Source organism: Asparagus officinalis, chromosome 9 (genome assembly GCF_001876935.1).
Source record: "Asparagus officinalis chromosome 9, Aspof.V1, whole genome shotgun sequence".
Lineage (NCBI taxonomy): Eukaryota > Viridiplantae > Streptophyta > Magnoliopsida > Asparagales > Asparagaceae > Asparagus > Asparagus officinalis.
The window spans coordinates 51,219,889-51,236,627 of NC_033802.1; positions in this window are offsets into that span (position 1 = coordinate 51,219,889).

The following is a 16,739-nucleotide window of genomic DNA, read 5'->3' on the forward strand; positions in this document are numbered from 1 at the left end:
CACAAAGCTATCTGGATAATTTTCAGCTCATATATGTGGAAAAAAGATAATAGCTTTTAACAATTTAAGATTTTGGCAAATTCCTAACTGTTGATCTATTGTTTATTCAAATTTTTTATTAATTGTATTTAATCCATCCTAACCATAATCAACACTATAACCTTAAATCTAATGACTTTATTAGCTAATCCTAACCCTAAATCCAGTCCCAATTGTAAAAACCCCTAAAACCATAGGTAAATATTGCAATTAGACTAATTACCTAATTAGCCTAACCCTAATGGGTGCACAGGTTTTGGGTTTCGGGTCGGATCGGTTTGGGCCTGTTTGATCACACACACACACACACTCACACACACACACACACACACACACACACATGAAGCTTTGAGAAGCAAAAAGACCAAGAGGAGGGCGAGATCGACGGCTTCGGTGTGGGAGGATTGAGTTCCTTGCGTGTGTGGGAGTTTAGCACGAAATTTTTGAGGCGAGTTTCATCTCCTCCAATCCCTTCCCCATTTTCTTTGTTTTATTAGATTTTTAAAACCTATTTTATGTTTAAAGATCACCTCTTTTATCTATATGACTCAAAGATTTAATCTTTCTGATTTAAAAAGTTATGAAACAAATTTCTTTGATTTGGGTTTAAGATTTGAAATAGATCTAATATGAGATTTTGTTAAAGTTACTTGTTTTCATGATGAATTTTCAAACATAAACATGTTAGGTTTTTTAGATTTCCCCAAATCTTTATAATTGTGTTTTCATGTAGTAAAGTAAACCCTAATTACACTAAATCAAGTTTTATACATGAGTTCTTTTTGAGAAATTTCGATTTTTGTTCATGATAGAGAAAAACCCTGAATTGTGTTTTGTCACCAGCATTGGTCGACTGATCAAAGAAATTGGTCGACTGATGTGTTTGCAGGAAACTGGAGATTTTTCTCTTGTCGGTCGACCGACCTAGGTAATCGGTCGACCGACCGAAGTTGTCTGTGTGTGCATGTTTGTCGCCGTCGACCAACCAATTTGAGCTGTTTTGCATAAGTTAATTTACCATGTGCTTTTGATCGCAAACACAAAGTGCGAGTCATACGTCGACACACGTGCGAGATCGTGAGAGGACACTGCTGGATTTGAGCATGCACGAGCCTATTGATACACATAGTCTAAAATTTTGAGTTAGTCATGATAGAGAGTGACATATGTTTCGTTTTACAATAGTTTTGGATGCTTGAGTGGGGTTAGTTTGTGAACCATAACGAGACTGTGGTTGACTACACTCGGAGTGCGTTAGTTGGTGTACTGCAATGAGACCGCAATGGACTATACTCCGTTATGCATCATTGTGTTCCAGATTAGGCTGATATGCCTATACTCCAAACTGTGTTCGAGTAAGGTAGTGAACCGTAAAATATTGCAATGAACCACAGGATATTATGAGCGCCTACACTCCACACCATTTTCTTTGTAGAGGATCATACAAGATTGTAAATTTGCTCCCGTGTTACCTACCCAGAGGGTAGAGTATAAGGCTATGGTGTCTTTACTATGTATCCTAGACGAGATCTTTTACCGAATATTTATTTTGTTCCCATGCCAACTACCCGAGAAAAATGTGAGTTGTTATGATACGATTTGTTATGGATGAGGCTTGGTAATGTATTGTTCTTTGTTAATTATTTTATTCATAGGATTTTGGAGTTGATATTTAGTAATCCACAATTGAGATATATGGTATATATATGAGGGTTTCCTTATTTGGATTATTTCACTCGACGTACTCATTCTCGTGTTGTTGGTTTCTAAATATTAATTCCTCTTAGTTCAGGATGTAGGATTTATATATCTATATATACTATAACTTGTATTTTTTATACACCTAACCCCTTACCCCCTTGGGGTCGATGGAGATATTCTCGCTAGCGCTTTGATGCTCGTTGTGTCCATCTTTTTCAAGCAACAAGTCAGGGGTTCGGAGAGTCGTAGGTTGACGGAGACTCAGCATAGTTCGCCGTCATTTATTAGTAGATAGTTAGTAGGCGCTCCATAGTGGATATTTTATTGTTTTTAGTCTTTAGAGTTGTATTTCTTTTGGAGGTTGAGTGCCTATATACTTTTCGGTTGACTCTTTCGTATTAGAGATTCATTATCTGTATTTCGGTTTATTAGATGCACTTCTTTTCTTTTGTTGGAACATAATTATAAACGTTATTGAATCTTTTCTCTATATTGTGTTCCTTGTATTGTCATCTTTACTATATATGCTTGTACCCTCACCTCTTGTATTTAATTCTACTAGAGAGATATTACTGTGATGGTGAAACATGTTGTTACACATTGTTGGGTGCATGGTAGGTTTGACATCTTTGAGTTCACCTTAGACTGTAGCCATGTGTGAAACCAAGGGCATCATAGTTGATATCAGAGCTCTAGTTCCAGCATTCTTAGGATATCCTATGTCGAGTCATGGAGCTAGGATAGAGTTTCCTTAGGGCTAATGTATAGAGTTCGCTAGGAATTCCTAGATTGAGTAAGGCCGTTATGCGTATAGCTCAAAAATTTTGAGAAATTTTTTTATGATTAACTTACTTTAATTATAGAGTATTCTCGATGATACTATGTGTTATGTTTTCCTATTGCTATATGTTATGAGTATTTATGCTTGAGATCTCATTTACCGTGTTTAATAAGCTCTTCTCCTGAACTTATAGATGTCGGGATGAGGACGTGGTCATAGTAGATCTCGTACTCAGGGATCTGGGCTCCACAGTATTTGATCAACCTCATAGCGCCGATTACAGCCAGATTGACAGCGCTCGAGGAGCGAGTGGCAAATTAGGTTTCTCCAGCAATACCACCTCATGTAGTTCCATCACCAGTCATACCAACTGAGCCTATTGTAGAGACATCACCATAAGTCACACCACCACCAGCGGTCGACAGAGCGGCAGAGTAGGAGACTTAGCTTTGTTTGGTGGAGAGATATCAGAAGCTGAGGGCACCAGAATTTCATGGCATATCAGATTAACTTGCAACCCACAAGTGGAAGGAAGATATGGGGAACATCCTAGATATACTTAACATCGACTCAGTCCAGAAGTAGAGGTTAGCAGCTTTCAGCCTCAAGGGAGACACCGGAGGGTGGTATAGACTTTAATTCATACTAGAGCAGCGAATGATACTTACTTGGGAGGATTTCACCTACTTCTTTGATGAGTAGTATGTATCATTAGAGCCAAAGGCCAGGAAAGAGTTAGAACTAGCCCGATTGGAGCAAGGAGACATGTCAGTAGCTGATTATGAAAGCAAGTTCATGGGTCTACTTAGATTTACAGGCATGTGGCACACATGGGAGTGTCAGGCTCAGATTTTTTTGATGGGACTCCACCCAATCTTACGTCGCTACCTTGTGTCTCGACGATTCCACTCAGTACGGGAGGTTGCCGATGCTGCCATTTCATAGGAGACTAAGACCGCCATGTTCCAGAAGAGTAAGGAAGGAAGTTCTAAACTGAGACAGTCCGGAGACAAGAGAAAGGGCAAGAGGTCATTTTCAAGACCCAGAGGACCCAAACAGCAGGGCATGGGTTCACAGCAGTAGCAACAAGGTCCTCATAAGAAAGGACAGTAACAGGATCAGAGAGCACAGCAGCAACACAGATTTCAGGGTGCTTGTTTTCACCATCACAAGTTCGGTCATAGAGCTACAGAGTGTCACAGTGCACCATCAAGAGGCCAGCAGGGAAAAATTTAGGTTAAGCCCTAGAACCGAGGTCAACGCTAGTAGCCGAGACTAGAGGTACCACCGACAGTTTCAAGGATAAAGGGTCAGGTGCGTGCTATTCAGGAGGTACCACAGGGATAGATAGTTCCATACATTTCAGAGCCTTCAGCACAACAGACCACAACTTTTGATCGAGTTTTTGCAGTCGTGCCACGTGATCATGGTGTGAGTAGGACCGTGGTGGAAGGTACATTCATTGTGAACTCATTCCCAGCTCGTATTCTGTTTGATTCAAGAGCTTCACACTCCTTTATATCTTTTGCATTCATGGATAAGCTTCAGCTAGAGACACAACCTTTAGACATTCCTTTGTAAGTTTCCACTCTTTTGGGTGAGGTGTCCCTATTAGAGAGTAACTGTAGGAGATGTATTGTTAGCGTAGTCGAGTCTGAGTTCGTAGTTGATTTTATCATCTTACGCATGTCTTAGTTTGATGTTATTCTTGGTATGGATTGGTTATCTTCCTACCATGTCAGTATCGAATGTTTTGCCAAAAGAGTCAGTTTGCGAGCATCCAATGAGACTGAGTTGGTTGTAGTAACCTCACAGGGAAACCAATTTGCGGAGTTATTTCTGGCATACATCGAGAAGGTGTCATTGCGGGATTAGGGTGCCGATTTGTATGAGACCAGAGTAGTCTCAGAGTATCAGGATATCTTTTAGGACATACCTGGATTACCTCCAGTGAGAGAGGTTGAGTTCTATATAGAGTTACAGCCAGGAACAACACCGATATCCCGTGCACTATCGCATTGCACCTGCTGAGATGAGGGAGTTACAGACTCAGTTAGAAGAGCTCATTTATCAGGGATTTATTCATCGAAGTTAATATCTGTGGGAGCACCGATCCTTTTCGTGAAGAAGAAGGACAACATCCTTCATTTGTTACATTGATTATCGTGAGTTGAATAAGATTACCATCCGGAATAGATATCCGTTATCGAGAATTAATGACTTATTCAACCAGTTGTAGGAAGCGTAGTGTTTCTCGAAGATTGACCTTTGATCTGGATGTCATCAGCTACGCGTACGGGAGATAGATATTCCTAAGTCCGCATTTCTGACTCTGTATGGGTCCTTTGAATTCTTTGTTATGCTATTTGGGCTTACTAATGCACCCATAGTATTCATAGATTTGATGAATCCGCTTTTCCATTCGTATTTAGACCAATTTGTGATCGTTTTCATTGATGACATCCTTATCTACTCGAAGTCAGAGGCCATGCATGAGCAGCATCTTCATTTAGCATTGCAGACTTTGCGATAGCACCAGTTGTGTGCAAAGTTTAGCAAATACGAGTTTTGACTTTCAATAGTCAGATTTTTAGGCCATGTCATTAGCAAAGAGGGTATTATAGTTGATCTAGCTAAACGTGAGGCAGTTCTTGATTGGGAGCTGCCGAAGACAGTTACAGAGATTCGTAGCTTCTTGGATCTTGCCGGCTACTATAAAAAATTTATTCAGGAGTTTTTCAAGATTGTTACCCCGCAGACACACCTTATGAAGAAGGGTGTTCAGTTTGTCTGGAGGCCGAGTGTCAAAAAGCCTTTGAGACTTTGAAGGCCAAGTTGACTACCGCACCAGTGTTGATCATTCCGAACAGTGACAAGACCTTTGTTGTCTACACGAATGGGTCATTGTCAGGACTAGGAGGCGTTTTGATGCAGACTCAAAGAGTAGTCACTTACATCTCACGGCAGTTGAGAACTCATGACATAATTACCCCACTCACGACTTAGAGTTGGCAGCGGTAGTCTTCGCACTTAAAACGTGGAGGCATTACCTCTATGGAGTTAAGTTCGAGTTATTTACAGGTTATCAGAGCCTAAAATACCTCTTTTCTCAGAAGGAACTCAATCAGAGGCAGCAGCAATGGGTCGAGTTCATCAAGGATTATGAATTCGCACTTCAGTATCATCCGGGGAAGACGAACGTCGTAGCAGATGCTTTGAACAGGAAGTGTCGTCATAAACTTGCAGCTTTGAGATGCTCGTTGTACTGAGACATTCTTACCCTTAGTTAGTTTAGCTTCATACTAGAGGTTAGTGGATGCAGTGCATTTTTGGGCGCGTTAGTAGTACAACCATCATAGGTTGATAGAGTGGTTAGTGCTCAATTGGAGGAAACTTGGATTCAAACCTGAAAGGGGAAATTTTCCAAAGAGCCCAAGGCAAATTGGACCATTGGATCGGATGGAGATCTTCGAATGAAAGACTAGTTATTAGTGCCCGATATTCCATAGTTGAAGAAGGAATTGTTTGATGAGGCACACCGTACTAGATACACGGTACATCCGGGTACAACCAAGATGTATATATACTTGAAGAGAAATTTTTGGTGGAGTGGCATGGTAGGGATGTTGTGGAGTATGTATCTAAATGCTTTACCTATCAGGAAGTGAAGGCAGAACATCAGAGACCCGTGGGTACCCTACAACCATTACCCATTCCTGAATGGAAGTGGACAGATATTTTGATGGATTTCATTATGGGTTTGCCGAGGTCTAGCAAAGGGAATGATTTTATTTGGGTGATTGTCGATCGATTGACTCACTTCTTGCCAGTTAAGACAACTCATACGGCAGAGACTTATGCAAGAATTTTTATTCGAGAGATTGTGAGATTGTAGGAGTTCTAGAGATGATTGTATAAAATCGAGGTTCAGTATTCACATCACATTTATGGAAAAACTTTCAGAATTCCTTCGGCAGCCAGCTAGCTTATAGCAGCGTTTTCCACCTACAAACAGATGACCAAACAGAGAGAGTTAACCAAATATTGGAAGACATGCTTCGGGCATGTGTGTTGGATTTCCAAGGTAGTTGGAAAGATCATATACCCTTAATTGAGTTTGCCTATAACAATAGTTACCAATCGACTATAGGTATGGCTCCATATGAAGCATTGTATGGAAGGCCATGTAGATCTCCGATTTGTTGGGCAGAGAAGGAGGATAGCTTTCTGCTTGGACTGGACCTTGTGAGGCAAACTACAGAGAAGGTAGTGATAATTTAGGAGCATATTCTTGCATCCCAGAGTCGGCTAAAGAGTTACGCAGATCAGAGGCGACGACCTTTAGAATTTCAGGTTGGAGACCATGTTTTATTAAAAGTATCACCGATGAAGGGTGTCAAACGGTTCGGGAGACGGGGAAACCTTGCCACGAAATATATTGGTTTGTTCAGGATTATTGATCTTGTTGGAGCCATCTCGAATCGACTAGATCTTCCAGCATCGATGTCGGGTGTACACGATGTCTTTCATGTCTCGATACTCAAGAAGCACTTACGTGACGAGCAGCAGCAGAGAGTGTTTGATGCGCCAAACTTTGAACTTCAGACAGATTTGACTATAATTGAGATACCAGTTCACATTATTGCTAGATAGGATAAGAAACTTCAGAATAAAGTGATCCCATTTGTTAAAGTGCAGTGGAATAGGAAAGAAACTGAGGAAGCTTCCTAGGAGCGCGAGGAGGATATGCGTCGTGACTACCAACACCTGTTTGAGCAAGTATATTGTTAACTATAGTATTCCTTGTGTTCATTTTATCTATATAGCCGCATTTTTACATTTCACGCTCGAATTTGGGTATTAACACTTAACACCTAATCATTCGAAACATATGATATATATGGGGGTTCCTTGTTTGGACTTTTCACTCGATGTACTTGTTCTGTTTAATTAGAGGTTAAGTGGGAGTATTCACATTCTTAATGTTAAGTGTAAATATTGCGTATATGACACATATTTTGTGATTTATAAATATTTGCTGAATTTCGGGGATGAAATTCTCTTTAAGGAGGGGTGAATGTAAATCCCCATAATTTTAAAAATATTATAGTAAATAATATTAAATGAGTTTTATTATGGTTGATATTTTTCTGATGTGTGTAAATGTGTATGAGCATGGAAAACTATCGGCTGAAATCATCACTGGTCGGCCGATCGATGGACACTGGTCGGTCGACCGACCCTAGCAATCAGTTGACATTTGGGTGCACAAGTGCACAAGTTTTGGGTTTCGGGTCTGATCGGTTTGGATCTGTTTGATCACACATATATATAGATTTTATACCAAAATTTCTCTCTTTTCTTCCATCTCTCACGTTCTCAATAGTAGCCACCTCCTCTCAAAACCCTAGAGATCCCTCTTTTGAGTTTGACGAAGCTTTGAGAAGCAAAAAGACCAAGAGAAGGGGGAGAACAGGAGCTTCGGTAAGGGAGGATTGAGTTTATTGCGTGTGTGGGAGTTCAACATGAAATTTTTGAGGCGAGTTTCATTTCTTCCAACCCCATCCCCTTTTTCTTAGTTTTATTAGATTTTTAAAACCTATTTTATATGTAAAGATCACCTATTTTATCTGTATGATGCAAATATTTAATATTTCCGATTTAAAAAGTTATGAAACAGATTTTTTTGATTTGGGTTTAAGATTTAAAATAGATCTAACATGAGATTTTGTTAAAGTTACTTATTTTCATGATGAGTTTTCAAACATAAACACGTTAGGGTTTTTAGATTTCCCCAAATCTTTATAATTGTGTTTTCATATAGTAAAGTAAACCCTAATTACACTAAATCATGTTTTATACATGGGTTCTTTTTGAGAAATTATGATTTTTGTTCATGATAGAGAAAAACCATGAATTGTGTTTTGTCACCAGCATCGGTCGACTGATCAAAAAAAACGGTTGACCGATTTGTCTATAGGAAACTGGAGATTTTGCTCTGGTCGGTTGACCGACCTAGGTAATCGGTCGACTGACTGAAGCTGTCTGTGTGTGCATGTTTGTCGCCGCCGGTCGACCGATAGGTTATGTCGGTCGACCGATTTGAACTGTTTTGCATAAGTTGATTTACCACGTGCTTTTGATTGCAAACACAAAGTGCGAGTCATACGTCGACACACGTGCGAGACCGTAAGAGGACACATTTTGGATTTGAGCACGCACGAGCCTATTGATTGTTCGCGGGAAAAATCGTTGCTTTCTTCATCATTGATTCCATTGCAAATTCTTGTAATAGTTTATCGATTACAAAAGATCCGGTCTTTTTTAGATCCGGTTACAATGAAAATCAAAAATAAAGAAAATTAAAAAATTACAACTTTTTCTCTCTTGTCGAACAAATCGCGAGCTCCTGTTATTCGGTCACTCGCTTGCGTGGGTTGTTTGCCTGCGCCGGGGTTGTTTGCCGTGGACCACCACGCGATCTAGATCCGGACAGATCTACGCAGTATAACGGGTATTATTTCACCAAGGAAATAATAGCCGGAGGGATTATTTCACCAAGGAAACAATCGCTCCAATCTTGGGATCAAAGACCAAGCTTTGATCCGGAGTGTAACAACGTAGATCTGAGATCTTGATCCCCTCGAACTCCTGCCTTTTTTGTGATGCGGGTGCTCGCCGAGAATCAGATCCGAACGTCCAAGTCTTCAAGCCTTCAAAAACTCCAAGATGAGGTCTCAATCCGGCAGAGTTTCGGCTCTCCAAAAGTTCTTCCAAAAAGTCCTCCAAAATGATGAATGACCCCGCCTATTTATAGGCAACCAGTGGGCCGGCCACCTCAGGGTGGCTCGGCTCTGGGCCGAGCCACCTTGAGGTGGCTCGGCCACCGAGCCACCCCAAGGTGGCTCGGCTTTGGCCGAGCCACCCCAGGGTGGCTCGGCCTTGGCCGAGCCACTCCGGGCTTTGTGTCCGTCTTTCGGTTGTTTCGGTCCTTGTATCCGCTTCGTCCGTGATTCGGTTATGCGGTTGATTGGTCTGAAATCGATTCGTTGACTTGATTCCTGATTTGGCAATGAATCCGACTCTGAGTTTGATTCCAAAACTGATCATGACTCGATCGCGATTCATCCGGGTTCGCCTGTGGCGTTGCTCTGAACCCCGATTTGTTCTGAATCCTGATTTGGAAGTCTGGATCCCGATTTGTTCTGAATCCTGATTTGGAAGTCTGGATCCCGATTAGGCAGTAAATCGGCTTTGTTGTCTGAGTTCGAGTCCGCTATATGATTGGATGACTCATTGACTCCCTGGACCGTTGGTTTGATTCCGCACGCGAGTGGATTCATTCCGTCGTTCACGTGCGGTTCATCAGCTTCGTAGCCTTGTTAATCCGCTTCATTGCGTGTCACTTGGCTTCGGTGTTGTGGACTGACGTTCGTGCTTGGATACGTCGCCCGATGGTTCATTAGTTCGTATTGAGCCGTGTTAAGGGACCTATAAGCAATTTTATATGCCTACAGATACCCCCTCCAAAGTTTTCCAGTCTCGTTCTTTTATAGAAGAGTCTGGAATACTTTGGATATGACTGTCCCAACCTTCAATCGGTGTAACGGGCTCTTGGAATGGCTTATATTCTCGCTTCCTTCAATCCTTCAGGCTATTCGGTGCTTTGTCGAATGCTTGAGAGGGTTCCAGTGCTGCATTAATTGTCTGACCGTTGTCAGAATTTTGAATTTGAAGTCGATTCTTGATTTCCTGGCTTTTTAGCTCGAATTAGTTGCTTCAACATGGAATTGACCATCGGTTGACGGCTTTGAATCTTCATTGTGACGCGTTGTCCGGCGTTCAACACAGTTTATACTCGTAAGTATTTTGGAGTCTACACAGTTTAAGCTCTTAAGGAGTTGGAGCGGGGAGGTCTAGTTTATACTCATACACTCCTGGGAAAAAATGTGCCAAAAAAGGCAGTATTTGGGTTCAAAATCTCTCCGACCCTTCCAAATATATGGTAGAGGGGTTAAATAGGTGAAGGACTGAACCGTAGGTTGATCAAAAGTCGTTTCAATGCTTAATTCAGCTCCAATTTGAATTCTGGTTCAAATTTGGTTCAAACTGGTTCAATTTGGCTCAGACTGGCTCATTCTGGTTCAATCTGGCTCAATTTGGCTCATTCTGGTCTGGTCTGGTCCAGCCAGGCTCAATCTGGCTCAATTTGGCTCATTCTGGCTCATTCTGGTCCATTCTGGTCCATTCTGGTCCAATCTGGCTTGGTCTGGTTTAGCCCGGTCTGGTCTGGTTCAGCCAGATCTGGTTCAAGGCTATAAAAGGGGTTCTTTTTTTATTCTTTTTCTTTTTTTCTTCCTCTCTTTCTAGGGCCGGCCACCCCCTCCCTCTCTTCTCTTGATTTCTTTTCTCACAAGCCTCTTTTCTCCCTCCAAACTTCAGATCTGTATTAGATCTAGCTTTCCTTTGGATCTTGGACTGAGAAATCCCCCAAAAATTCCAAATAAAAAGTTTCTCTCAGGCCCCTCGAGCGCGTGGTCCAAGTTTCCTTAAAGGTCTTGCCTTTATTGGATTTTGGGCTTTTCTTCAGGTAAATCCTCCGCAATCTTAATCTATTTCATGTTCGATCTAGTGTATGGAGTCGTGGGATCGCATATAAGGGTTGAGGGTGTGATTTGATGCCTCAAGCTCGCTTTTTTTTAGGGGTGGAATTGCGATAAAAAATGGGATTTTTCCTTTTCTAGATCTGATCCCTCAATTTACCTTGCAGGTTTCTATGTCCCGTATGGCGAGGGGTCAATCCTCTACCGCGCCGACTGATGGCGCGCCTCCCTCTTATGCCGGTGAGCTACTTTTTCTGGAAATTTACAAATTAATCCATTTTTCTTGGAAATTTGCAAATTGGTCCTTTTTACTCCCCGTTGTTCTCCTTGGTGAGGTAACCGGGAAAAGCCTTGATTCTCCTTGGTGAGGATCGACGCTTCAAAGATATGTTTTGCTTGGTCAAAACACTATCTCATAATAAATAAAGGGGGCGTTTTGTCGCTGCATTGTGCCTTATAAGGCAGGGATATATTATCGATATACCCTATCTTATGAAGGCGCAACGTGGCCAAAACGTCACACCCTTTATAAGGCAATGACTCTATCTTACCCCTTAGTAAGATGAGTTCAATTTCCTTTTATAACTGGAATTAACAAACGTTTAATTGCTTGTTCTCAGTTGAATACCCTTCTGGAGCGTTCTCATCTCACGCAATATATGGGCGTCGTGGTGAGTATTATTCGACCTCCGACGATGTTTCCCCTATCCCAGTCACTCCTCAGTTCGTTTTGGACACATCGACTGAGGTTGTACAGGCGGTGAAGGAAGGGGGGCACCGAGCTCTTCGACAGTTGATTACCGATGCACCACTTGTGAAGGACGCCAGTTCCGTTCAGTCTCTCAGGAAGACTGATTTTTTATTTGGCGACTCTGTCGAAGACCCGGATGCCGTGTTTATTGAGGCTGAGCAGTGGCTTCATAAGACTGGCAATGGATTCTTATATTTGCCGAAGATTCCTCGGCATCGTTCTTTGACTGAGCTCAGGCGTCAGGCTGTGAAAAGAGAGATGTCGTGGCGTTTGACAGAGGAGCATGAGAGCGTTCACTGCGGCTATATTACTCATCAGGCAGTTCCTGGTTCGAGCAGGAATCATATTGTTGGACTGCGTCCTGGAGTATTGGGGCTAGATGCACCGCCTCGTAACGAGTTCCTTGCCTCTGCTTCCACGTTGAGGAATCGCCTCGCTAACTTAGGACGGGAGATGCCTGCGTCGCGCCACAGATTCTATGGTTGGGTCCATTCTTTGGACAAGTTTTGGTGGGCTCGTATGACAAAGTACGTCTTGAGCCGATGGAGCGAGGACTTGCATGCTTGCAGTCTTTATGCAGCCATTCGTGCCACCATGCATGGTTTACCCGTTAGTGCGAAGCATTTCTTTGCCTTATGCGAGCTTTATAATCCGGATTCGAACACCTTTCTGACTAGGCACGGAGAGTTGGGTTTGGCTCTTCATGAGATGCATAAGATTTCTGGTTTGTCCATGGGTCAGATGTTATACCAGGAGTATTTTCCTTCCAACCATGAACTGAGTCAGCTGAAGGATCGCATGCCCGACCGCTACGAGACCTTATGGGACCTCACTTGTCACTATCACATTGCTTTGGCACAGTCTAAGCCCCTAGCGAAGAGGACCAAATCAAATGTGAGCCTGAAGCAATTCGCATCATATTTGTTCAGGAATCTAGAGAGCCATTCTGGCAAAGCTATTTGTGAACTGGCACCGCTGACTCCTTCAGAGGTTAATGAGCTGCTGAAGAAGACTGACGCCCACTCCTATACCATTAGCAGTCCTGAGAGTGGCTTTCCTGCAGGGACTAAATTCAGATCGTTCTTATGTCATGCGACCGCACCGATTCATTTCTGGCGCTTTTACACGGGAGGAGAAGGAATCGCCGACTCAGATTCCTACCACTAAGGTGGAGCTTCCGTATGTTTATTTGATGGCTTGGTTCGTCCTTCATCGTTCTGACATGATGTCGTTACCACATGCTATGGACCACTCTGTTCCCTTACTACAGCTGCTTGAGAATGGCGAGTGGGAAGGCCGAGGATTCTCTGATATCAGGAGGCAGCTACAGGTCCACAAGTACTGGGCGTTCTCTACTTGTTTTCCATAGTTCTCCAGCCGGTATGGCGAGTGTTTGATTGATGAGGAGAAACCGAGGGAGTATCACACTTATTTAGATATCGGCTGCTTTAATTGGCTAGTGAACATCAGGCCGGGCTACCTGACTTTCCGGGTGGGGAATCATTGTTTTATAGAGCCATAGGGAAGGCTGAGGATTCTCTGATATTAGGAGGCAGCTACAGGTCCACAAGTGCTGGGCGTTCTCTACTTGTTTTCCGCAGTTCTCCAGCTGGTATGGCGAATGTTTGATTGATGAGGAGAAGCCAAGGGAGTATCGCACTTATTTAGATATCGGCTGCTTTAATTGGCTAGTGAACATCAGGCCGGGCTACTTGACTTTCCGGGTGGGGAATCAGTGTTTTATAGAGCCGTATCTACCTTGCCGATTCGCTCGCCAGTTTGGTTATGACCAGCTTTATGTCGGGAACCCGCGCCAGCAGCTTCGGGCTCATGGAGGTCTGGTGGACGGTCTTCGTGCATGGTTGTGGACCGTGACTGGCTGCACTGGTGCTAGGTTCAGTCTCCCAGGTACTGAGCGGCAGTTGAACCTCACTTTCTTGAGCTGCAGGTGGTTGTTAGCAGCTAATAAGACTATCCCTGTGAAGCCTATTGAAGAGTTGGTGGCCGAAGAAGCCTCTCAGATTGATTCTCATGTGATTCGGGATGGTGCTCGGTCACAGAGGGCGCGGGGCAAGACCCGCCGACTTGATGCAGAAGGTCATAGGGCCTTTAGTTCTGCTGAAGAGGCTTCAGGCGGAGATCCTGAAGACTACGAGGCAGATTTCGAGCGAGGTTAGTCACCCATCTTTTCTTTCTGCATTTCCGAATTGTCAGTCCTGACCACTATCTGATATTTCAGGGACAGCGACAAACAGTGAAGAGGAATTCCGTCCTTTTGCCCGGGCAAGACCTTCGACTACTGTCCGTGCTGATAGGCGGAAGAGACTAGCCCATAAGCCGCCTGCAGATTCGCGGGCATCTGAGATGGACTTGGCTGGTGATGATCCTGCTAGCGACAGAGGTAACATCTACTCTATAGATCATTCTCTTGATCGTTTAGATTTTTAGGCTCATGCTTTCCCATTCTATGCAGGAGAGCGCGAGGAAGGGGAGATGAGTTTCGATCCTGCTCCTCATGAGTTTGTATCTTCTGGTGAGCCTGACTCACCTTACCAGGTAGAAAAACCTGCAGAAGCCGCCGACTTTAGGGAGGATTTCTTTGTGTCAGATTTTTCGATTGACGATTTCGACGAGGCAGGTTTGCCTGCAGACACTTCTATGTTCCACTTCATGTATGACTCTCCTCAGATCGATGGCCCGCTGCCCGAGGATATGTTTCCTGAGCCCGTACTCCCTCAGGATCCCGAGAATGGTTCTTTTGAAAGTACGTGCCTCTTCTCGAGTTAATTATAGGACTAGCCAATTTTTTGACTAATGCAGCTATAATGTAATGCATCTGAACATTCTGTTCTGTGTTTAACAGGAGCTTTTGCCGAGGCTGATCCTGCTGAGCCGGCTGTGAGACCAACTCCACCAGTTGACACCCCCACAGCCGTTACGTCTCCGCTACCCCCAGCGACTCAAGGGGAAGGAGGTATAAATTAAGCCGCTGAAAATGTCATTTATTTCCTTATTAAGGCTTTTTGACGGATTTCTCCTTTTTGTGTAGGGCTTTCCTCTCGGCTTCATGTCCTCGTGAAGGAGTTGTTATCGGACAATGACCCTGAGAAGATCGTCATCTGCATAGAAGTCCGCTCTTTCTTCTCCTTTATGAATGTTATGCTTGGCAAACTCCTCCACGACGGACTTTCCCTTCGCCAGTTTAAACCATTCCTTGATTCTAAAATAAATTTAATAAGGGATGCGGGATACCCGGATCTGGCGAGAGTTATATTCGATGACCTTGACTGCTTAGAGCGTGAGCTTCAGATGTTTCACGAGCTCCGGGATGCAGGTGCCTCTTCATTCATTGCTGCTGAGTTGGATACTCGCTTACAGTCATGGCGCAGTACTCGGATGGTTGCTGAGCTCGAGATTCAGGTGCAGCGGGGCCGAATAGATCGAGTTGAGGCTAACCTTGCTACTAAATCATCCTCACTTGACGAGCTTGATTCTTCCATCGCTTCTTGTGAGACCCAGATAGATCAGCTCCGACGAGAACTCCGTGAGAAGGAGGAGACTTTGAGTATTCTCCAGATGACAAAGCTGCAGGATCAGCAAACACACACTGCTTTATCTGATGAGCTGAAGTCCTTGAAGCAGCAGCTGGTCGAGACAGAGGAAGTTGCGGTGAAGACTTTAGCCGCCAATGAAGAGTCCATCAGAGCCGAGTTGCAGGATGAGCTTAGGCAAGCTTATGATGAGAAGCTGTCTAAGTTTAGTCAGCAGATCCTTAGCCATGGGCTTGATGTATGATTTTATTTGCTGAAAACTTTGACATTTGATTCTCTTAGTGAAACTGGTTTTTATCTTTATCTTTATTATGATTCCTCATTCCGTTTGAAATGATTGACCATAATACTCATAGGATTTTTGGCAAACCCTCAGCCTTCAACGGGTTTGATTAGCCTTTACCGACTACCGTTTGAGTCGGGCTAGCATGCGGATTGTCGAAATCCGTTCCGCATGTAACGTTGTGCTAAGGGAGTAAACTCCCTTAGACTTCGTGCTATGATGTCGAATACATAGACTTCGCCATTGTTACGGGAATAGGCTACCCGGCGACACGTGTTAGGTGTTGACTTTAGGATTTTTGGCTAACCCCCAGCCTTCAACGGGTTTGATTAGCCTTTACCGACTACCGTTTGAGTCGGGCTAGCATGCGGATTATCGGAATCCGTTCCGCATGTAACGTTGTGCTAAAGGAATGAAATCCCTTAGACTTGATGCTACGACTTCGAATACGTAGACTTCGCCATTGTTACGGGAATAAGCTACCCGGCAACACGTGTTAGGTGTTGACTTTATCCCTACTTAGGCTTCGGGATAAAATACCCCAGAATCGGACTCTGGTGTCTTTTTGTTCGGAAAAAGACTAAACCGGCGACGCGTGTTAGGCGTCGGCATACCCTTTCTTAGGATTCAGGATGAAATTCCCCATGCGAGTAAGGCATGGATTCTGGTGTTATTAATAACAACCTGTCACAATGTCGAATATGTGAACGGGTGTTCTTTTTAAACGGTTAAGAACTAACCGGCAGCGCGTGTCAGGCGCAGACTTATCCCTGCTTAGGATTCGGGATAAACTTCCTAGGATGAATCCTAAATTGATAAATTTCGGAAAAGATCGATGCGGGAAAGGCAGAATTTTATATTCTATTTCCCGGTCTTCTTTTAGGGTGAAGGCGAACCCGAAAACAAGGAAGGAAGAATTTTATATTCTATTCCCTGATCCTGGAAAGGAAGAATTTTATATTCTATTTCCAGCGAGGAAGAAACTAGAAGTGGGGTGTCCACTCCGAGAATCTGGAAGATCTAGATAAAC